The sequence below is a fragment of the Lolium perenne genome, chromosome 1 (assembly GCF_019359855.2).
Source record: "Lolium perenne isolate Kyuss_39 chromosome 1, Kyuss_2.0, whole genome shotgun sequence".
Lineage (NCBI taxonomy): Eukaryota > Viridiplantae > Streptophyta > Magnoliopsida > Poales > Poaceae > Lolium > Lolium perenne.
Genome location: NC_067244.2, coordinates 10,441,017 through 10,463,564, shown reverse-complemented (window position 1 = coordinate 10,463,564; position 22,548 = coordinate 10,441,017). Strand labels below are relative to the sequence as shown.

The window sequence follows — 22,548 nt, the reverse complement described above, 5'->3', positions numbered from 1 at the left end:
ATTCACTTGGTCTAGAGTAGAACAATGTTGAAGTTAGCTTAGCACAAATCAAAGATAGATAGCACCCCTCATGAACTAGTTGCTAGTGCTAATCAATTAAAATTGACTACTCTAGATGGGAACATGGTGAAGTGAAATAACTTTGAAAGTTTGTAAAGTGGAGGTGAATATGAACAAGAGAAGATGGTGATTTTTGATAAAACTGATGATTGGGTTTGAATGCGATACCCTTCCAATTATACAAGTACCCCCACAATACCTGATTATGGGTAGGGCTTAACTAGAAACTTGTGTATTTTAGTATGGGTTCCCTCTAAACAAACATCATAGGGGTTACGCCGAGGCTGCCTCCGTTAAGTGTGGAATGATGTTAAAATGAGGTGAATGTACGGCCCAAGCCCTGTGCAGTTCCCGGGTTAACTGCGGTTTTCACCGGGAGGCCAAGCTCATGGGGAGAGGTGCTCATACTAGCATATATAAGTGAAAGGTTATGGTTGATGATCCGCGTACTGTGCTACGATGATTCGGGGTTATCCTCAACGGATGCAATCAAAAGTTGTGGCACAAGAGTACAACCTCTGCAGAGTGTTAAACCTATTCGAATAGCCGTGTCCACGGTTATGGACGATTGGAAAGGCCATACTATCTCCGTTATCATAAATTTGATCTTAAAAAGGAATGATGAATTGAAAGGTGATATTGAGGTGAATCAACATGAGTTGTGGGAATGACATTAATGTTCCCACTTGAGTTAGTCTAGCACATGATAAGGCTTTACTAAATGTTTATCAAACTAAAACTTGGCTTTATGCAAATAAACCTAGAGCTTAGCACCCCCTTACTACATCTAATAAGTAATAACTCTAGTGTTAGTTTGCGAGTACTTTAAAGTACTCATGGCTTTGCCCTGGCTATTCAAATGCCAGATTTTGAAGGAGAGCAACAGTATCAGGATGGCGGACAACATGACGTCTACGATAACTAGGATCGTCTTCTAACGTCAAGCGTTGCCTGTGGAATAGATAGTCCACTACTACTTCGCTTCCGCTACTATTGGTGTTGTTGAACAATATATTTGTGTAATATTGGATCATGTGATCTATGGTTGTAAGACAATATGTGTTCTAATAAATGATGACTCTATGCTACTTACTATTATGTCTCGCAAAAACATTATTCCTGGGATTGCGATGTACGGCATAATAGGCATCTGGACTTAAAAATCCGGGTGTTGACAGTTTGCCCCTTTTAAGGGGTCTGTTAGACATGCTCTTACTGCACTATTAAGCAAATTTATCTTATCGCAAAAGGGGAAGGAACATAAAACAGAAAGTAAAAAAAAAAAACTAAAGTTCAGTTCCGTTAAACTCAACTGCCTTCTTCCCTGGTGGCATAGGTATTAGTACATATCAAAGCTGGTGCCACTGCCACAAAACAATAAAATCAGGCCCATATTCAACAAAAATGATTTTATGATGCCACCACTGCCACTACCCATCTGATGGCCACTTTGCAAAGCAGGGAATATAAGGTAAGCCATACTGGAGTTGTTTAGATGTGTAGATAACCTGAACTTTCCGACTATCCATATCATAAGACACAGCAATCTCCCCGTCAGTAATAAAAATCAAATTACAGTCAGGATGAAATGCAATATCGTAGCACTCGTAGTCTGTGCGACGATGCCTTCCAAACAGTTCCAGAACGTTAACAGTGTGCTTTAGGGTCCAGTGTCCAGTACCATAATCCTCAAGAACCCAAACAGAGAGTTGGCAGTCAATCTCTACATCCCAGTAATGCAAATATCCCTGAGACTGTCCAATGGAACCGAACCTATGGCCCTTTGGCACTTCAATTTCCCTCCAAACCTCCCCCTCTACATCCACTGTTACTACTGACGAATGAAGGGAAGTGAAATGCATCCTGCCATTCAGGAAGACAGCTTCGTCACACCCTTCCGCAAAGATTGTTTCAGAACCCCACTTACTCCGCATGGAAGTCCATCCTCCAGTTTCGGATGAGTAGATCGCCACTTCTCTGACCTGTCCATGGTAAACTAACTCTGTCACAACCACCACAAAGTAGGAGGGGTTAGCTGTATCAAAACCTAAAAAGTGTTCGCTGCAGTTTAACTCAGAAAGGTGATCGCCCAATAAACTGTCAGCATCCATAAAACAGTGACCATCCACCCGGTCCGAGTTCTCTATACGAGGCAACACGGTCCACTTCTCTGTCGTAGGATTACACACAACGTAACTGTACTCATATTCCTCAGAACGTGACATCCAGCATTTGCAAAGGAGGAGGCCACCGATGCAGCATCGTTCGACACTGATGCGTCCGTAGCTGCCCAAGAAAGCTAGAGTGGGATCGACCTGCCGGGGGCCAAAACCGAACGTCAGATCATGGAAAGTGAGGCCACCGTCGCGGACCTCGCCGATGAAGAAGAAGCCTGACATGGTCCGTGGTGACTTATTGTGGATGTCGAGGTCGGAGCAAAGGGCAAGCCACGGCTTGGAGACGCACTTGACGCGGCAGAAAGACCTGTAGGGTAACCGCGATAGGATCTCGACGAGGACGTCGTCCGGAAGGCTCGACACGTACTTCTGTTCCTTCTTCTTACGCTTCTTGTTCTTCTTCTGCAAACAGGAGAATTGGTTTGGTCAGTTCCTCGATTCCCTTTCTTGGATGGATGGATGATCGGAAGAAGGACGAAGCGTACGACTAACCTTAGAGCCTAATACAGGAACAATGTGGGGGGACGGCGGTGGTGTCTCCGATCTCAGGCGGGTATTCCTTTTCCATGCAGCCATCTCCTACTCCGGTCGCCGGGAATAGGGTCTGTGGCCGGCAATAGATCGGCGGCTGTGTCTTTTTTTTTTTTCTCTTGAGCGGTGGCGGCTGTGTCATCCGTGCGAGAGACCGAGGAAACCGAAGGATGGACTACTTGGGCTTACTTTTTGTGTGGGAATATATGGGCTTACCGGCTTAGTCTTTCTTTCTGAAAACTCTATTCGGTGGGGGACGCTGCCCTGCGTGATGCAGTCGCCCAGTCGATTTCAACTTCTATTCGGACACGGCCTCCATCGATCATAAACTTCCAAGAAAAATAAATAGAGCGATGGAGAGGTCGCTAGTACGTCCTCGATGATTGATCTGACTGGCATAGACTTGGATTGCAATCTGCCATGGATCATGCCGCCGACGCCACGCCGGACAGACTTAGCGACCTGCCGGATTGCCTGCTCCACATCATCATCTCCCTTTCTTCCATGGGCGCTAGGCGGCTCGTGCAGACGAGCGCCCTGTCGCGTCGGTGGCGCCATCTCTGGCGCGACGTGCCGTTCCTTGACGTCGGCCTGCTGGAGTTCAAGCATGACGACCTCGAGAACTGGGCGAGGTTCAGCAGCTTCGCAGACAGCCTCCTCCTGCAGCACAACGCCCTCGACCTCGACGAGCTCCGGATGCAGGTCGTCCAGCCCATAGTTGCCAGAAATTCGGATCGTGCGGGTCGAGGAACGGGATCGCGGGTCGAGGGTCGACATCCCAGCGAACGAGGGTCGACAAGGGGTATACATCTCCGGTACGTTAATTTCGAACCCGGGTCGGGATCCACTTAATTTTGGATCGATGACCTCCCTAACTGCTCGAGGAAAGAAGAGAGGAAGAGGCAAACAACAATTACTTTCCTTAATTATCGTGCTAAATTGTAGTATCGTGCATGAAGAAACCTTGGGAATGCATGTAGCCGGTGCATGCGATTTTGAAGGGCTTTTATTACGGGTAAGTTGGAGTAACAAGAAAAGAAAACGCCAGATTTATTACGGGCAAGTTATAACAAGAAAAGGAAACAGCAGATTCTAGCTTTTATTACGGACAAATTGTAACAAGAAATCCCCAGAGAATAAACGGGATCGTGACCCGGCTATGACCCACGGCGATCCGCTTGTGTTCCCGACCCGCGATCCGGATCGATCGATCCTGGGTCGCGGAACACGGCATCGATCCCGTATCCGGCTACTATGGTCCAGCCTCCCAAGTACGGCCGTCAGAAGCGCCGGAGAATGCCAGACAGGAACAGCTGGGTTCCCCGCTTCCTCGCGCGCTACAACCCCTCCGCACTCGACATCAACAACCACTCGACTGGCCCGCACGTCGAGCTGCATCGCACCGCCGCCTCACCACGCTGCGGCTTACCGGGGTCACGCTGTGCGCCGGCTTCGAGCTCCTCCTCGGCGCCGATGGGTGCCCTAGGCTGGAGCACCTCGAGCTCAGGGACTGCCTCATCGGCTTCGAGGAGGTGGTCGCCTCTCGCACGCTCAGGACCCTCGTCGTCGACTCGTGCAACAAGGGCATGGACCAGATGAGTGGCTCTCTGCTCCGCTTGTCTTACACCCCGCGCATTGTGGCTCCTGGACTCGCTTCTTTCCACATCGTGCTTCTGTCAGATTTTGTCCCCCTATGGCTCTTCGAGATGCCCTCGCTCATCCAGGCCACGGTTCGTTTGGGCAGAAGCTGCATCCTCAACGAATTCGACCTCCTTTGCAGCCTTCACAATGTCACGAAATTAGAGATGTCGAGCTTCCCGCCGCTGAATGTGGTTCGAATTCTACCTTTACTTGCCGCAAGATTAGAGATACATATATATCCATACTCCAAGCGTGTGTGATAAATAAATTTTACAACTCGGTTATATGTATTTTTGGTTTTTCAGGTGATGGTTCATAGATATGGCAGAGATTTCCCAAGGTTCAATAACCTGAGTACATTGATCCTAGACCAGTGCGATGATGCTCACATGCTCCTGGAGTATTTTATCCTCTTCGCTCCCAACTTGGAGAAACTCACTCTACAAAACTGCACGGTACTAGATTTTTACTATCCATGCATTCTACTCTACGATAGAGGGTTCCTGTTAGTTCACTGTGATTGGAATTAATCATAACAATATGTATTTTTTTATGTCAAATTAAAGCTTCCGATGCTCTCTGAAAGGGTGGCAGAGAGGCCCATGTCAGTGAAAATGACCGACTACCATTTCAATCTCAATCTGGTGGAGATCAAACACCGTGAAAAGGATGACATTTGTGGGATCATCGAGTACTTGATGCTTGTTTCTGTGAACCTCCAAAGGACTGCTATTGTGTTGTCAAAAGGTCCAGAGAAGCCATGGTGGAGATTGGAGAATCATGCAACATTAGCATCTTAGGGTTTGGTACAACTAGTTTAGACGGATGCCTTGTACCTCTTCAATATATAGGTTTTCTTAGATCTTGGCGTGCCCTGTGCATGCACTCATTTTTTCCTTATGAGGACCATGTCTCGTGATTGTGCTATTGATGACATGATTAAGAAATATTGCTCATTTGATTTGGTCGGTATGTCGATTATCTAGCAAGATTCATTATACTAAGACATCTATACCAAATAATGAGTATCTAGTCGTACCTGCCTTAATCTAATTCTTCTTGACTTCTTTTGTACAACCATGGGTTTTTATTTTACAATCAATACCATATATTTCTATTGTAGTACATGGTAGAAATACACGAGCTTATTTCAACGATTACAAAATAAAGTCTCAAAAACGAAGAAATCTTCAAGGTTTTCAAACTTTTTTTTCTTCCATGACACGGTCTTGTAATTTTAAAAGCAGCCAAATATAGATACCAAACCATAGACCTGTAGATAGCAACGAAGGTTCTCCCATAATTTTCATTTGATACACAATCACAAGGTTGTTCACGTGCACAACTGTTAAAGTAGTCAATCCACATCGGAAAGATTACCAACACGATATGCCAATGAAAAATAACCGAACAAATTGGTCAAAACGGTGGAGAGCCCAGAGACAATTGCGAGGACAATCATTTTTGCAGCAACCATGAGAAAAGATCCAAAATCAATCTGGCGAAGCAAGATCTGGATGCCCATACCTAGAGAATTTTTATCTTCCAACACCACCATTGATACTGGGAAGGAGATCTCGTTGTCGAACAAAGAGCCAAAGATCACTTGTTGTATACGGTGTCATCTTCATTGAGGTGGAGCCCAAAAGAAACAGTTACGAAGATCCTAACTTAATCTATGAAAACACTATTTTTAATAGAATCTTCGTGAATAGATCGGGTTCCCCAGCCCTCCTCATACCTGCAAGACTGGCTAGAGGTGGGGACGATCTATGGAGGGAATGGAAGTGGAGGCGGCTCTAGGTTTTTAAAAGGCGGCGGTGGAGAGGAGCAATGGTTGCACAAGTTCATGTTATACAACCACGGGGTTGACAAATTGGATATGCAACTGATTTGTAGACAGATTTTAGTAGTCAAACAAAATAAATAAAATAAAGGTTAGTGTTTTCGAGTTATTATGTCTTCAAAAATTGCTTGCTCACCCAAACATTAGAATTCTCATGAAAAAAAATCATTAGATCATAGTTGGGTAATAATTTAATCACATATCCCAACGAGAAATAGAATCCAAAGTTGATACCGAGTAGTCTTTCTTTTTTGGCTATTGTCTGACATGTCGTAATAACTACCACTCTTAATCAATTAAAATATCAAAGCTTCTTCGATCGTTAGAAAACTAAAACAATAGTTTTTTAGGCCAACAATATGTTTGTTGATTTCAGAGGTTACCAAATTATAAAAAGAGTACCAAAGTAAGGAACTTCCTTTAGGAAATTATTACTCATATATATAGAACTGATTTTTGTAATAATTACTTGACAGAAAAAATATACATTTTTTGAACTCAAAAGATAAAAAAATATTTTCAGAAATAACAGTTGCTCAAAATTAATAGAATTCGGAAAATTACTTACAGTAGTGAATGTAACTGACATCAATACAAGTGAGAACGGTTACTTGTACTTCTGCCTCGCTTTCCTGTAAAAAACTTGTCACAAGGGCTAAAGTGCTTGAACGATTCTTTGTACTCCCTTGATCCCTTCGATCCAATGTATCTCAACGCATTTGTTGACTATATACATCTATATCTAGAAAAAGTTAAGTTAATTAATATAAATCGAGGGAGTAACTGACATCAATACAATGGTGAATTATCGGGGAAGGTGGTTGAACGGCAGACTGCAAAATTAAAATATAAAGGTGGGCTTTTGCAAAAATAAATAACACCACATAATCATTATGAGGATGATTTTGGACCAGTTTTGTATCCGCATGACAAGTTGAGGACCAATTTATCATGGTTTGCAAGAATAAGTTAAGGTGTGGGTAATGTTACTAATTCTGTCGTATACAAGTACATGTAACTGACATTTTGTTTGTATGGAAAAAACTAATCGCAAGAACTTCTTCTGGATTTTCCTAAAAAAAGAAACTAATTGCAAGAGCTGCTGTTTTTATTTAGACTAGTTAAAATGCCCTTGCGTTGCCACGGGAAAACAAAATATGGAGAAAGATGGTTTCATTTTTTGACGCAAGCATGGTGACTTAAATTTTTTTGAATACCCCATACTATATACCGGTATTTTTGTCCCTCTTACTAACCTCTGGAGATCAACAACCCTCTTACTAACAATCCTCTAAGGACTAACAACACACATGTTCGTTTTGTTTCTTTTTACCCAGATATTCCGAATAAGATGTACCCACAAATTATGAGTCTACCAATTCATGTTGGAAGGGAGGATACTACCTCTGGACGGAATAAATTGACGCGATCAGCACCTAACAACACGCATGCAAAGGTCTCCCTCCGCGTCGATTAAAACCGACCGGAGGTAGTATATGTTAAGAATTAAAACATAGCCGATGGAAATGTGTCTCCTTAAATCATATCGGATGATTTTAGTCAATTTGCAATACTAAATGAACAAGCTCCTACTCGGCTTCCGCAGTTCTGCTTATAGATTTTCCAGGAGAGGCATGCAAAATAATTACATTAATTTCTTTGAACAAGCAAATGAAGTAAAGATTCAGTCGGCTCATCTTTAAAGACTTGCAGAAAAAACCAAGGATCCGGATCTTGACAACAATTTGCAAAATGTTTTAAAAAAAGTTTAGAGTTAGCCTAAATAGTAAATACCCATCAGGTACGGATGCAATTGTGTGTCAAGAACTTAAATAGATTTCACAGAAATCACATTGTGTATTACACATTGCCTACCAGATCTAATTAACAAAACTGAAACTGAACAAAACATATTAACAAAGACACACATCCTCATTTGTTAATGCCAACCTGTTGGCATGCACACTCTCCCAGAAGATGATTAAACATATTTAGTGCAAGGCAACTGAGGCAAGATTGTAAAAACAGGGATGAGATGTGTTGAATGAACCCAAAAATTACAGTGGATTTAATTTAAGGCAGCAACAATACTTCAAACACCTACTACTTCCTAGAGCAATCAATGTATATGGAATTCAATCTGAAATCTACAGAAGTTTTACTTCAAACACCTACTATTGTGCGGTCGTGCCGCCACCTATCGAAGGGGTAGGCCATGCATGTGCACCCACTCGTTCCCGAGTTCCTCAACGGTGTGCATTGTCACATGCGCTGGTCTTGTTCGACGTTCAGCTCGGCCTTGTCAAGCCTTGTGCAAGGGCAACCTGACATTTAAAAAAAATAAGAAAATGGGAAAGTACCATGGATAGCTTCTTAAAAGGGTGACCAAAATTTAAAATAACAATCCTATTCATGTTCGATTGCTCGATTATGATATTCCCCGCACATGAAAAAACAAACAAATAAGTCACTATGTTTGAAAAAACTCTTATCTGATGTATTCACGACACATGACTACAAACATGCACAATTATAATTATGTTATATATTGACAAACTTAACTGTGCCTAGTTCGTAGGTCTAAATAATGACACAGGGGATGACAAAAGAAAGGAAAACTTATTGTTTGTCTGAACTAATCACACAGAAGTAACCGTAGCTGGTTTTCTAATACTGAACTAATGGCACAGAGAAGTAAAGTTTTTTTTCTGAGAATTAAAGTGCCATTTGTTCTAGCCTTATAAAATAAAAGGTAAAGCATACGTAAATCAGAATCTTCCATCAAGAGAAAAGGAAACATCAAAATCTAAAGTGGGATAATCCAATATTCATGGCCCATACATGGCCAAAGACCGTAGATCAAACAACGTTCTAGCCTTATAAATGAACAAGGTCAAATAGGCCGTTAGGCTTACCTACAACTTTACTGAAACCATTTGAGATGTAGACTGTTACTTTCCTCCTCTTGTTGAACTCATTGTGTTCCTTGCAAAATAAATATGAAACTATCTACTCTACATGACATGGGAATGAAACAACATAAGAAGGATATTCAAGGAAACTATAAAATGTTATCTCTGTACATTGGTTTTATTCTTGCCATAGAAGTTGGATGGGAAAATGAATCACACCTGTGTAAACAATCAGAATCATTTTGCAGTTACATAAATACAAATGATAATCATATGAAGGTTTTCAGCCATTAAACCTGCCACTAAAAATGAGGAACCTATGTCTACTTTACTGATTTTTATGGCTGGATCATGCTCTACTTCATCTGCAACAGCAATATTCTATTTAGCTACAGCCGGTATTACAAGAAAATGTGACTTCGAAACTTTGATCTGTTCGCCTGAAGACACTTGCTCTTCAAAATAACTATGCACTTTTCATAGTCCATCTCAGATTTTCATATGTAAGAGCATCTCCAGCCCGTCTCCCCGGGAAGGCCCCCAGGACGCCTTTTTTCAGCCGGATGGATCAAAACGGTCCAGTCACGCCCCCGGATCCTCGTTTTCGTCCAGATTGGGCTTTCATCCATCCGGGAACCCAGGTCATCCCCAACCCTCCGGAAGCGCTCGGTGAGCCCGGAGGAAACGAAAGCGCGGAAACGCCGAGAAAACTTCCCGCGAGGCTGGTGATCCCGACTTGTCAGCTGTCAACACTTGGATTTTTAAGTCCAGATGTCTATTATGCCATTCCTCGCAATCCCAGGAATATTGTTTTTGCGAAACATAATAGATTGATATCACAACACATCATTCATTACATACCATAATCGTCTTACAAATAAAGGATCACATGATCCAGTCTTATTACAATAATAGAAGTTCTATTGATCCATTACATAACACATAGCGGAAGCTAAATAGCGTAGTAGTCCATTTATTTCACAGGCAACTGTTGACGTCAGGAGTGATCCTAGTTGTCGTAGACGTCCTGCTATCCTTCTTCCGGGTTCTGGTACTCCTCTTCATAGTCTGGCCATTTGAATAGCCAGGGACACAGCCATGAGTACTTTAAAGTACTCGCAAACTAATACTAAGGTAAATACCATTACTATAGTAAGGGGGTTCTAAGCTCTAGTTTCATTTGCAGAAAGCCATTTTTATTTTATAAGCACTTTTAATATACAAAACTTCTTCATTTGCTAAACTCAAGTGGGAACATTAGTGTCATTCCCACAACTCAGTTGTGATTCAGAGTCAAAGTCACCTTTCAATTCAAATCACAAGTTACCATTCATATTTTTAGAAAAGTTCTGATGACGGAACAGTATGGCCTTTCCAACTGTCCATGACCGCGGACGCGGCTATTCGAATAGGTTAAACTCTGCAGAGGTTGTACATTTGTGCCACAACAATTGCAATAGTTCGTCAGGGGTAACTGGCCCTGATTTATCGTACGCAGTACACGAACTACCAATCCTAACCTTTCATTTACATACTCTAGTATAGGCACCTCTCCCCATGAGCTTGGCCTCCCGGTGAAAACAAACCGTCAACCCGGGAACTGCACAGGGCTTGGGTAGTACATTCACCTCGTTTCACGTTATTTCACTTTCAATGGAGGCAGCCTCGGCATAACCCCTATGACGCTTGTTCAGAGGGAACCCATACTAAAATACATAAGTTTCCAGCTAAGCCTTACCCAGATTCAGGTATTGTGGGGGTACTTGTAAAATTGGAATGGTATCGCATCCGAACCCAACCATCAGTGTTTTTGGTAAAATTCACCAAGTCATTCACCAGTCATATTCACCTTCAAAATCTCTCAATAGAATGACTCATCATTCCAAGGTTTTCAAGATCATTTCATTTCACAAGTTCCCAGCTAGAGTAGTCACTTTTGATATTGAGCACTAGCAACTAGTTATGAGAGGTGCTAAATATCTTGGAGCTTGCTAGGCTAAGTGTGATGCTCTTGTACTACTCTACAACTAAACCAAGTGAATCATAAATCAAAAAGTAACTTTGATAAACAAAATTCAATAAAGCTTGTAAAGTAAAAACTTGGGATAGGTTCATAAAGTAAAATGTAATGGTGCCTTGCTCTTGTAGAGCTTTGCACTTTGCAAGAATATAAACTTGCAACCAAAATAGTTTGCATTAGTCTAGCTTGCCTTGGTAATAGCTTGCCTTGATTGGTGATGTGATCAAAGTTCTCTTGCTCTTCCTCTTGGTAGAAAACCTCTTCCTCTTGATAGTCTCCGGTACTAGCGTCTATAAACGAATACGAGGATACAATCACCAAACAACACTTAAATAGTCTTAATTAGCCTTATTGGCTCACACAAATGATCTAGCATCACTACTTAACATTTATTCACAAATTATGCTAGGGTTTCCTTATTGAATATTAGGAGAATAATTTCCTCTCATTGAAAATTGGAATTAAGGTTTCTCTTTGGTTTGGAGAAATAACTTACTCTCATTGAATCTTATTAAGATTTAATCTTCTCAAATAACCAGGGAGGATCACATTGACTAAGGTCAACACTTCACACTTATTATTTGAGAAAAGTGATTTAAATGAGATTCATCATCTCATGTGATTTAAATAACCATTGCAATTTAAATACTATATTGATTTAAATTCCACAAGTGAGCGAATATGAAACTAAGCAAAAGAGGTCATCACATTACTTCACAACACTTGAGAAAATGATTTAAATGAGTTGCTACACCTCATAGATTTAAATTTCTAACAATTTGATATAGTTTAAATGGGCTAGTATTGACTACATAGCCAATATTTTGCATCTAGCCCATGATCATGTACAGAACCTATATCATATTTTTACATAGTACATTAGAGTTGGTGAAATGTGAATTATAGCAATTGGATTCACTTCAAAATTCAAATTGGTTGATTTTTAAGATTTATTTGAATACTGAAAAGTCTCTGTTTTGTTAGTTTTTCTATTCAAAATATACACAAGTTATGGGGTTGAATCCAGTGGGGTTAGCTAGATAAATTCATAAGCTTTCTGGAACATTTTGATTTGCTAGATTTGGACTCGTAGATTTGAAACTATTCAATTTTTAGCACAGACCAGTATGCAAAATTAAAGGAAAAAGATAAAACGGAATTTAAATTCAAACGGGGGCGGGAACGGAGTTGGGCCAGCCCAGCTGCGGCCTGGGCCACGCATGCATGGCGCATGCACGTCGGGTGCAGGCGGACCACGCGGCACGTTGGATCGGGATCCGACGGCGCTGGGCCGTCGTCTTCCTCCCGACGCAGCTAGCTTGCGGGGGTGATTTCTCTCACCTCGGAGCTCGGATTGAGGCGTGGTTAGGTGCGTTGGAAAGGTCTTTTCAAGGGCTACAACTTTGGTGTAGGGCTCGGTGGCTATGGTGATGAAAATCTGGGCGGTTTTTGAGGGATGCCGCCGGCGATCTTTTGCTCCGGTGAGTTGCGAGGAGGGCGAGAGGGAGGCGCTAGGAGGAGGAAAGGGATGCTGCTGGGTGTTGTGAGGCTGTCCAAGGCGAGGGGCGGGGTTTATATAGGCTTCAGAGAAGGAGGAGGACAAGTGGTGGCATGGTGAGGTCTACATCAATGGCATGGGCTTGGCATGGTCCTCTTTGCATCATTTTCTTGGTCTATGAGTGCTGCAAGCTTGGTTGAGGTGGGATGATGGGATTTGACATAGGGTGCAAGGTGGGAGAGGGCTAGAGGTGTGCACCATTGATTAAAGTGAAAAGCATATGTGGTACAAGCAATGAGTGGCAATCATGAGCATGGTGATCATGGCCAAGGTGGTGTCATATCATGATGTGCTTTTCAGAGTACCATGGTGTACTAACAAGGAGTACAAGGGAGAGAGAGGAAAAGTGAAAAGTGATGAATAAAGTGAATTGTACCCCATTTTCACTTTATCTGTACTTCTCATCTCCAAAGCAATGACCTCCCTTGTGTGTAATTTTGGACAAATGGCTGCATGGTTGTGTTCTAAATGATGTTGGGCAACAATGTGTGGCACTGGTTTGAAATTTGGAGAGGTTTTGTGAAAATTCAAATAGTGGAGGGAATCTAGAATTTGTTTCGAGGTGGCATCTTGGCTTGAATAATTAGAGAAATGGTCAAAGCTTTGGTCAAAGTGGTCAACACGAAAAATGTTCATCTTGATGAGGTCTTGGATGAGGTGCAAAGAGTTGCTAGGGTTTGGTTTAAGAATCTCTTAATAGAAGAGCTCAAAGTGGGTAAGATATTAAAAAGGTCAAAAGTGACCATGATCACATGTAATTGAATTTTGATTCTCCTTTGATTTGATTTGTGTTTCTTGGATGCAAAAGTGTTTGTTATTGATATCTAAGTGTTTCACAAGCAAAGGCACAAGCTAAGGTGGCCTTGGTTAAAGATTTGCATATTTGACTAAAAACGTATGTGAGTGAAAATGGGATTTTCTCCCTATTTGATTTCTCTCTTTTGATTTGATTTTTCTTGACTCCAAAGTGATTCTTATTAGTTTAGGAACATTTCCAAACCATTGAAACCATTCCAAAAGGTCTAGCTCAAAGATTTGCAAAAATGGCCATAACACCTAAGAGGTGATGTGTCAATTTTTCTTAATCTTGTAAATTGTTCCCCTTGCTTTACTTGGGCATGGGTTAGGGTCAATTTAGGGTTAGATTAGGTTTAGAGATGGTTTCATACTATTTGGGCAAGGTTTAAAGGCATAGAACAAGAATTGGGTATTATGGCTATGTGGCACATATGCCTCTATGCATATGCTGTATTTGATTTTTAATTTGACTTGGCTTGACCCAATTGGTGTTGTTGAGTGTTGAAATGGTATAGAGAAGCAATCCAACCATTCACAACATGTCTTAGGGTCAAGATTCTTAAATTCACAAATTTGCTATTTTACTCTCATATGCCTCTATGGCATTTTTAGCTTCTTTCTATTTTCTTTTGTTTCACTTTGGATTTGGTTTGATAAGTACTAGGTAAGGTGTATGAAGGTTTTCCAAACCTCTAAACAAAGTAGAAGAGCTTAGGGTAAAGATTTATAAATATAGCCATAGGCACATATGCCTTTTTTCTTATTTAATTTCCTTTTATTTTAGTTTAACTTGGGTGGTGAAAAGAGAGGTGAGGTTTAGGGTTTAAGATTATTTCAAAAATACTATAACAAGCAATCATGGCAATAACACAAGAATTAAGCAAGATCACTATGTATCAAACTTAATTGAATAAAAGTTTTTGTTGGTTCCAAAATTTGGAAATGGGGAAATTCATTTGTTTTGTTTTGAAATTTTTGGGATGTTACAAACCCTTCCCCCTTAAACAAATCTCGTCCCGAGATTTTAAGAAAAGTTAGGTTCCTAAGAGAGATTGAGCATTTTGATTAACATGAAGACATACTTGGCATGGTCCGGGGTGCTTCCTGAGCTTCATTGGCAGTCATGTGGTAGAGACGGCCGTTGTTGTTGTTCTGGTTCCTTCTTCCTGCAAAGCGGCGCTGTTGCTGAGCAGGTGCAGCGGTATTGGCGGCAATCTTGGCAAGCTTCTTGGGGCACTCATTGGAGTAGTGACCCACAACTCCACATTCATAGCAGTTGATTGTTGCCTTGTCCTTGGGGTGATGGGGGTAGCATTGCTTCCAGTCCTTGGGGCAGTATTGGTGTTGTTGTTGTTTCCATGGTTGTTGCTGTTTGGGTGGTTGTTGTTGTTGTGGCTGTTGTTGTTGTTGCCTCCGGGCTTCGGGAGCCCTCCATTGTTGTTGGTGTAGTTGGGGCGTGATGACCCACAAGTATAGGGGATCGCGATAGTCTTCGAGGGAAGTAAAACCTAAATTTATTGATTCGACACAAGGGGAGGTAAAGAATACTTATAAGCCTTAACAACTGAGTTGTCAATTCAGCTGCACCTGGAAAAGCACTAGTAACAGGGGTGATGTGAAAGTAGCAGTAATATGAGAGCAATAATAAAAGTAACACAGCAGCGGTAACAGTAACACAGTGGCTATGGCACCAGAAAATAGTTGATACTACTTCCAATGACATATAGAACGAGTATATAATGATAAGAGATGGACCGAGGTTCCCAGCGATCTACACTAGTGGCAACTCTCCAATAAGTGACAAGTGTTGGGTGAACAAATTACAGTTGGGCAATTGATAGGAATCAAAGCATTAAGCTAGAACATCAAGATTATTAATTATGTAGGCATGTTTTCCAATTATAGTCGTACGTGCTCGCAATGAGAAACTTGCACAACATCTTTTGTCCTACCAGCCGGTGGCAGCCGGGCCTCAAGGGAAACTACTGGATATTAAGGTACTCCTTTTAATAGAGTACCGGAGCAAAGCATTAACACTCCGTGAAAACATGTGTCCCTCACATCACCGCCATCCCCTCCGGTTGTCCCGATTTCTGTCACTTCGGGGCCTTTGGTTCCGGACAGTGACATGTGCATACAACTTGTAGATACAATCTAAGCAATAATTATAGAGCTCAAATCTAAGATCATGCCACTCGGGCCCTAGTGACAAGCATTAAGAATAACAAGATTGCAGCAACAATAACTTCACAAACTTTATAGATAGACTAATCATAATGTATCATCCATCGGATCCCAACAAACACAACACCGATTACATCAGATGGATCTCAATCATGTAAGGCAGCTCATGAGATCATTGTATTGAAGTACATGGAGGAGAGAATACCAACTAGCTACTGATAGAACCCGTAGTCCATGGGGGAACTACTCACGGAGCATGATGGAGGCTGTGGCGTTGATGGAGATGGCTTTCGGGGGCACTTCCCCGTCCCGGCAGGGTGCCGGAACAGAGAGTTCTGTCCCCCGAATTGGAGTTTTGTGATGGCGGCGGCGCCCCTGGAGTCTTTCTGGAGTTTCGTCAATTGGTACTGCGTTTTTAGGTCGAAAGGGGTTTTATAGGCGAAGAGGCGGCGCAAGGGGGCGCCTGGGGGCTCCTCGCCATAGGCTGGCGTGGGCCCAGGCCAGGCTGCGCCGCCTTATGGTCTGGTGGCCCTCTGGCCCCTCTCCGACTCTTCTTCGGTGTTCTGGAGCCTCCCGGAAAAAATAGGATGTTTGGCGTTGATTTCGTCCAATTCCGAGAATATTGCCCGAACAGCCTTTCTGGAACCAAAAACAGCAGAAAACAGAACTGCACCGTGGCATCTTGTTAATAGGTTAGTTCCGGAAACGCATAAAAACATTATAAAGTGCAAGCAAAACATGTAAGTATTGTCATAAAACAAGCATGGAGCAGCCAGAAATTATGGATACGTCGGGGACGTATCAGCATCCCCAAGCTTAGTTCCTGCTCGTCCCGAGCAGGTAAACGATAAAAAGAATAATTTCTGTAGTGACATGCTACTTACATAACCTTGATCATACTATTACAAAGCATATGAAATGAATGAAGTGACTCAAGGCAATGATCTATAGTTGCTAACAAATAGATAACATATAGCAAAACTTTTCATGAAGAGTACTTTCAAGACAAGCATCAAAAGTCTTGCACAAGAGTTAACTCATAAAGCAATAAATTCAAAGTAAAGGCATCGAAGCAACACAAAGGAAGATATAAGTTCAGCGGTTGCTTTCAACTTGTAACATGTATATCTCATGGACATTGTCAACATAAAGTAATATGATGAATGCAAATATGCAAGTATGTAAGAATCAATGCACAGTTAACACAAGTGTTTGCTTCTAAGGTGGGAGGAAATGGGTAAACTGACTCAACATAAAAGTAGAAAAATGGTCCTTCAAAGAGGAAAGCATCGATTGCTATATTTGTGCTAGAGCTTTGATTTTGAAAACATAAAAAGAGCATAAAAGTAAAATTTTGAGAGGTGTTTGTTGTTGTCAACGAATGGTAGCGGGCACTCTAACCCCCTTGCCAGACAAACCTTCAAAGAGCGGCTCCCATTTTATTTTATTTTTGTGTGGCACTCCTTCCAACCTTTCTTTCACAAACCATGGCTAACTGAATCCTCAGGTGCCTGCCAACAATCTCATACCATGAAGGAGTGCCTTTTTATTTTAGTTTTATTATGATGACACTCCTCCCAACCTTTGCTTACACAAGCCATGGCTAACCGAATCCTTCGGGTGCCGTCCAACAATCACATACCATGGAGGAGTGTCTATTTTTTTGTTAATTCATTTGGGACTGGGAATCCCATTGCCAGCTCTTTTTGCAAAATTATTGGATAAGCGGATGAAGCCACTAGTCCATTGGTGAAAGTTGCCCAACAAGATTGAAAGATAAACACCACATACTTCCTCATGAGCTATAAAACATTAACACAAATTGAGAAGCATTTTGAATTGTTTAAAGGTAGCACTCAAGCAATTTACTTTGGAATGGCAGGAAATACCACATAGTAGGTAGGTATGGTGGACACAAATGGCATAGTGGTTGGCTCAAGGATTTTGGATGCATGAGAAGTATTCCCTCTCGATACAAGGCTTAGGCTAGCAAGGTTGTTTGAAGCAAACACAAGTATGAACCGGTACAGCAAAACTTACATAAAAACATATTGCAAGCATTATAATACTCTACACTGTCTTCCTTGTTGCTCAAACACTTTTACCAGAAAATATCTAGACCTTAAGAGAGATTAATTATGCAAACCAATTTTAACAAGCTTTATGGTAGTTATCCACTAATAGGTTTAAACTACATGAAAAAAAACTTAATCATGATCTATTTGAGAGCTCAAAACAATTGCCAAGTGTCAAATTATCCAAGACATATGAGGCATTTTCTGTTTCCAACCAAACAATAATAAGTGTTGTAGCTTCCAACTTTTATCATTGAACATTAAATGTAAAACGAAGAACAAGTGTTCATATGAAAAAGCGGAGCGTGTCTCTCTCCCAAACAAGGATTGCTAGGATCCGAATTTATTCAAACAAAAACAAAAATAAAAGCACACAGACGCTCCAAGTAAAACACATATGATGTGACCGAATAAAAATATAGTTTCAGGGGAGGAACCTGATAAGTTGATGAAGAAGGGGATGCCTTGGGCATCCTCAAGCTTAGACGCTTGAGTCTTCTTGAAATATGCAGGGATGAACCACGGGGGCATCCCCAAACTTAGACTTTTCACTCTTCTTGATCATATATCATCCTCCTCTCTTGACCCTTGAAAACTTCCTTCACACCAAACTTCTCATAAACTTCATTAGAGGGGTTAGTACTCAAAAAAACTTGAATCCACTTTTAGTCCTGTAGTGACACATTGCAAGAACTCAATAAAACATTAGCTACAGCTCTCCACGTCTAGAAAGCCTTGCTTAAAGTCCACAAGAGACAATGCAAAAAACAGAGACAGAATCTGCCAAAACAGAACAGCCAGTAAAGATGAATTTTAAATAAATACTTCCGTTGCTCAAATCAGAAAACTCAAAACTAATGAAAGTTGCGTACATATCTGAGGAACAAGCATGTAAATTGGCATATTTTTCTGAGTTACCTACAGAGAAAACAGCCCAGATTCGTGACAGATAGAAATCTGTTTCTGCGCAGAAATCCAAATCTAGTATCAACCTTCGATTAGAGGCTTCACTTGGCACAACAAAACACAAAACTAAGATAAGGAGAGGTTGCTACAGTAGTAAACAACTTCCAAGACACAAATATAAAACAAAATACTGTAGCAAAATAACACATGGGTTATCTCCCAAGAAGTTCTTTCTTTACAGCCATTAAGATGGGCTCAGCAGTTTTAATGATGCACTCGCAAGAAATAGTATTTGAAGCAAAAGAGAGCATCAAGAGGCAAATTCAAAACACATTTAAGCCTAACATGCTTACTATGCAAAGGAATCTTGTAAATAAACAAGTTCATGAAAAGCAAAGTAACAAGCATAGGAAGATAGAACAAGTGTAACTTCAAAATTTTAAGCATATAGAGAGGTGTATTAGTACCATGCAAATTTCTACAACCATATTTTCCTCTCTCATAATAATTTTCAGTAGCTTCATGAACAAACTCAACAATATAACTATCACATGCAGCATACTTTTCATGATCCACAAACATATAATTTTTATCAAGCTCAAATATAGTAGGATCAAAACTTCCAAACTCACTTTTATCAATAATATAACAAGGTGATCGATCAATCTCAAGAGATATGGGACTCCTAAATAAAGTCAATACTTCTCCAATCCCATTTTCATTAGTAGTACAATTAATATTATCAAGTAACATAGGACCATCATCTAGAGATTTATCATAAACATTTGCTAAGCAAAATTCTTTAGTACCATGCATTTCGACATCAGGCACAAGCAAAGCATTATGATAAGATTTATCAAAGTAGCATGGATTATCATATATAACAGTAGCATAATTATTCTCACAAGTATTACTCATAGGGAATATTTCAAGAGAATCCACAGGAACATAACATTCAACCTCCTTCGGTAAGCATGGAGGACGATCAAATAGTGTAGGAGATAAAGAGTTACTCTCATTAGAAGGTTGGCATGGGTAGCTAATCCATTCTTCCTCCTTTTGTTCGTCGCTCTCCTCTTCTTTTTCATCCAATGAGCTTTCAGGTTCATCAATTTCCTCCTCTTTTTCATCCAATGCGCTTTCAGGTTCATCAATTTCTTCTTCCACCGGTTCCTGCAAATTGTGAGTGCATTCTTGTGCATTAATGTGTCTCTCTTTATAATCAAGGATATAAGGATTCCTACTGTAGCATTCTATGCAAGAATTAAGGATAGTAGAGACATAATCTTTAAGGTCCTTACAAATAGCACAAGTTTCATAATTCTCAACCATGAAGGATTCTATCTCGGAAGCTCCCATAAATAAGACAAATTGTTCTACCTCTTCGAACCCATAATGAATATAGCAATTCCGATTATAGCTCTTAATTAAAAATTCCTCACTAAAGCCACATTGAAATTTAAGATGTTTAGTATTCTGTTGAGAGCAACAGTTTATATCATGGCGTTTAAGCAAGATTTTAGCCATTGTATTCAATTTTTCTATCATAGCACTCATTATTTTACCAGTTCTTGATTCTCTATAATTATTATAACATTCTATAAGCTCCAAGTAGGTTGTTGGTTCTCCCATAACAGCAGTTTTTAATTTTTAGGTTTTTCAAATTTTTATGGATTTTTGGGTATATAGGAAAAGTAAAACAAGACAAAAATAAACTAGACAAAAGTAAACTAAGCAAAATAATACTAGACAGAAATAAACTAAGCACAAATAAACTAGACAAAAGTAAACTAAGAAAAACAAAATAAAAACAGAGAGAGAGGTAGAGTGTACTCCCCAGGTGAACTTATGAGTAGAGCTATGCCTCCCCGGCAACGGCACCAGAAAACAGTCTTGATGACCCACAAGTATAGGGGATCGCGATAGTCTTCGAGGGAAGTAAAACCCAAATTTATTGATTCGACACAAGGGGAGGTAAAGAATACTTATAAGCCTTAACAACTGAGTTGTCAATTCAGCTGCACCTGGAAAATCACTAGTAACAGGGGTGATGTGAAAGTAGCAGTAATATGAGAGCAATAATAAAAGTAACACAGCAGCGGTAACAGTAACACAGTGGCTATGGCACCAGAAAATAGTTGATACTACTTCCAATGACATATAGAACGAGTATATAATGATGAGAGATGGACCGGGGTTCCCAGCGATCTAAACTAGTGGCAACTCTCCAATAAGTGACAAGTGTTGGGTGAACAAATTACAGTTGGGCAATTGATAGGAATCAAAGCATTAAGCTAGAACATCAAGATTATTAATTATGTAGGCATGTTTTCCAATTATAGTCGTACGTGCTCGCAATGAGAAACTTGCACAACATCTTTTGTCCTACCAGCCGGTGGCAGCCGGGCCTCAAGGGAAACTACTGGATATTAAGGTACTCCTTTTAATAGAGTACCGGAGCAAATCATTAACACTCCGTGAAAACATGTGTCCCTCACATCACCGCCATCCCCTCCGGTTGTCCCGATTTCTGTCACTTCGGGGCCTTTGGTTCCGGACAGTGACATGTGCATACAACTTGTAGATACAATCTAAGCAATAATTATAGAGCTCAAATCTAAGATCATGCCACTCGGGCCCTAGTGACAAGCATTAAGAATAACAAGATTGCAGCAACAATAACTTCACAAACTTTATAGATAGACTAATCATAATGTATCATCCATCGGATCCCAACAAACACAACACCGATTACATCAGATGGATCTCAATCATGTAAGGCAGCTCATGAGATCATTGTATTGAAGTACATGGAGGAGAGAATACCAACTAGCTACTGCTAGAACCCGTAGTCCATGGGGGAACTACTCACGGAGCATGATGGAGGCGGTGGTGTAGATGGAGATGGCTTCCGGGGGCACTTCCCCGTCCCAGCAGGGTGCCGGAACAGAGAGTTCTGTCCCCCGAATTGGAGTTTCGTGATGGCGGCGGCGCCCCTGGAGTCTTTCTGGAGTTTCGTCAATTGGTACTGCGTTTTTAGGTCGAAAGGGGTTTTATAGGCAAAGAGGCGGCGCAAGGGGGCGCCTGGGGGCTCCTCACCATAGGCTGGTGCGGGCCCAGGCCAGGCCGCGCCGCCTTATGGTCTGGTGGCCCTCTGGCCCGTCTCCGACTCTTCTTCGGTGTTCTGGAGCCTCCCGGAAAAAATAGGATGTTTGGCGTTGATTTCGTCCAATTCCGAGAATATTGCCCGAACAGCCTTTCTGGAACCAAAAACAGCAGAAAACAGGAACTGGCACTGTGGCATCTTGTTAATAGGTTAGTTCCGGAAAATGCATAAAAACATTATAAAGTGCAAGCAAAACATGTAAGTATTGTCATAAAACAAGCATGGAACGACAGAAATTATGGATACGTCGGGGACGTATCAGGGCGATAACTCTGAGCAGTGGGCTTGTTGTATCTTGGGGTGAATCCTCCAGAGGAGTTGTTGCGGTACTTCTGGGTATGGTGGGGTCCATTCTGGTTCATCATTCTTCGCTTGCGGTTCTCATTGGCCTGATGCAGCTTTCCTTCCATCTGTATGGCTGAGTCTATGAGGGCTTCTAAGTCAGCGAACGGAATGTTCACTAACACCGTTTGCATCTCATCATGCAGTCCGTTCAGAAATCTCTCCTTCCTTTTTTCGTTAGTGTCGGTCTCATCCGGGGCGTACCTTGACAGAGTGAGAAACCTGTCGCGGTATTCCACCACGGACATCCTTCCCTGTTTGAGTTCACGGAACTCGTCTCTCATTTTCTTGATCAGTCCTTGGGGCACATGGTACTTGCTAAACTTCAGCTT

At 41.3% G+C, this 22,548-nt stretch overlaps 1 long non-coding RNA gene across 1 annotated transcript in view; it reads right to left on the bottom strand.

Moving 5' to 3' along the window:
• Positions 1-8,149: 8,149 nt before the first annotated feature.
• LOC127326022 (uncharacterized) overlaps positions 8,150-22,548 on the bottom strand; it is a 32,840-nt gene continuing 18,441 nt past the window's right edge. Inside the window, exon 3 of the long non-coding RNA XR_011751075.1 lies at positions 8,150-9,269. This is a non-coding gene — a long non-coding RNA (uncharacterized lncRNA). The remainder of the gene's footprint in view (positions 9,270-22,548) is intronic.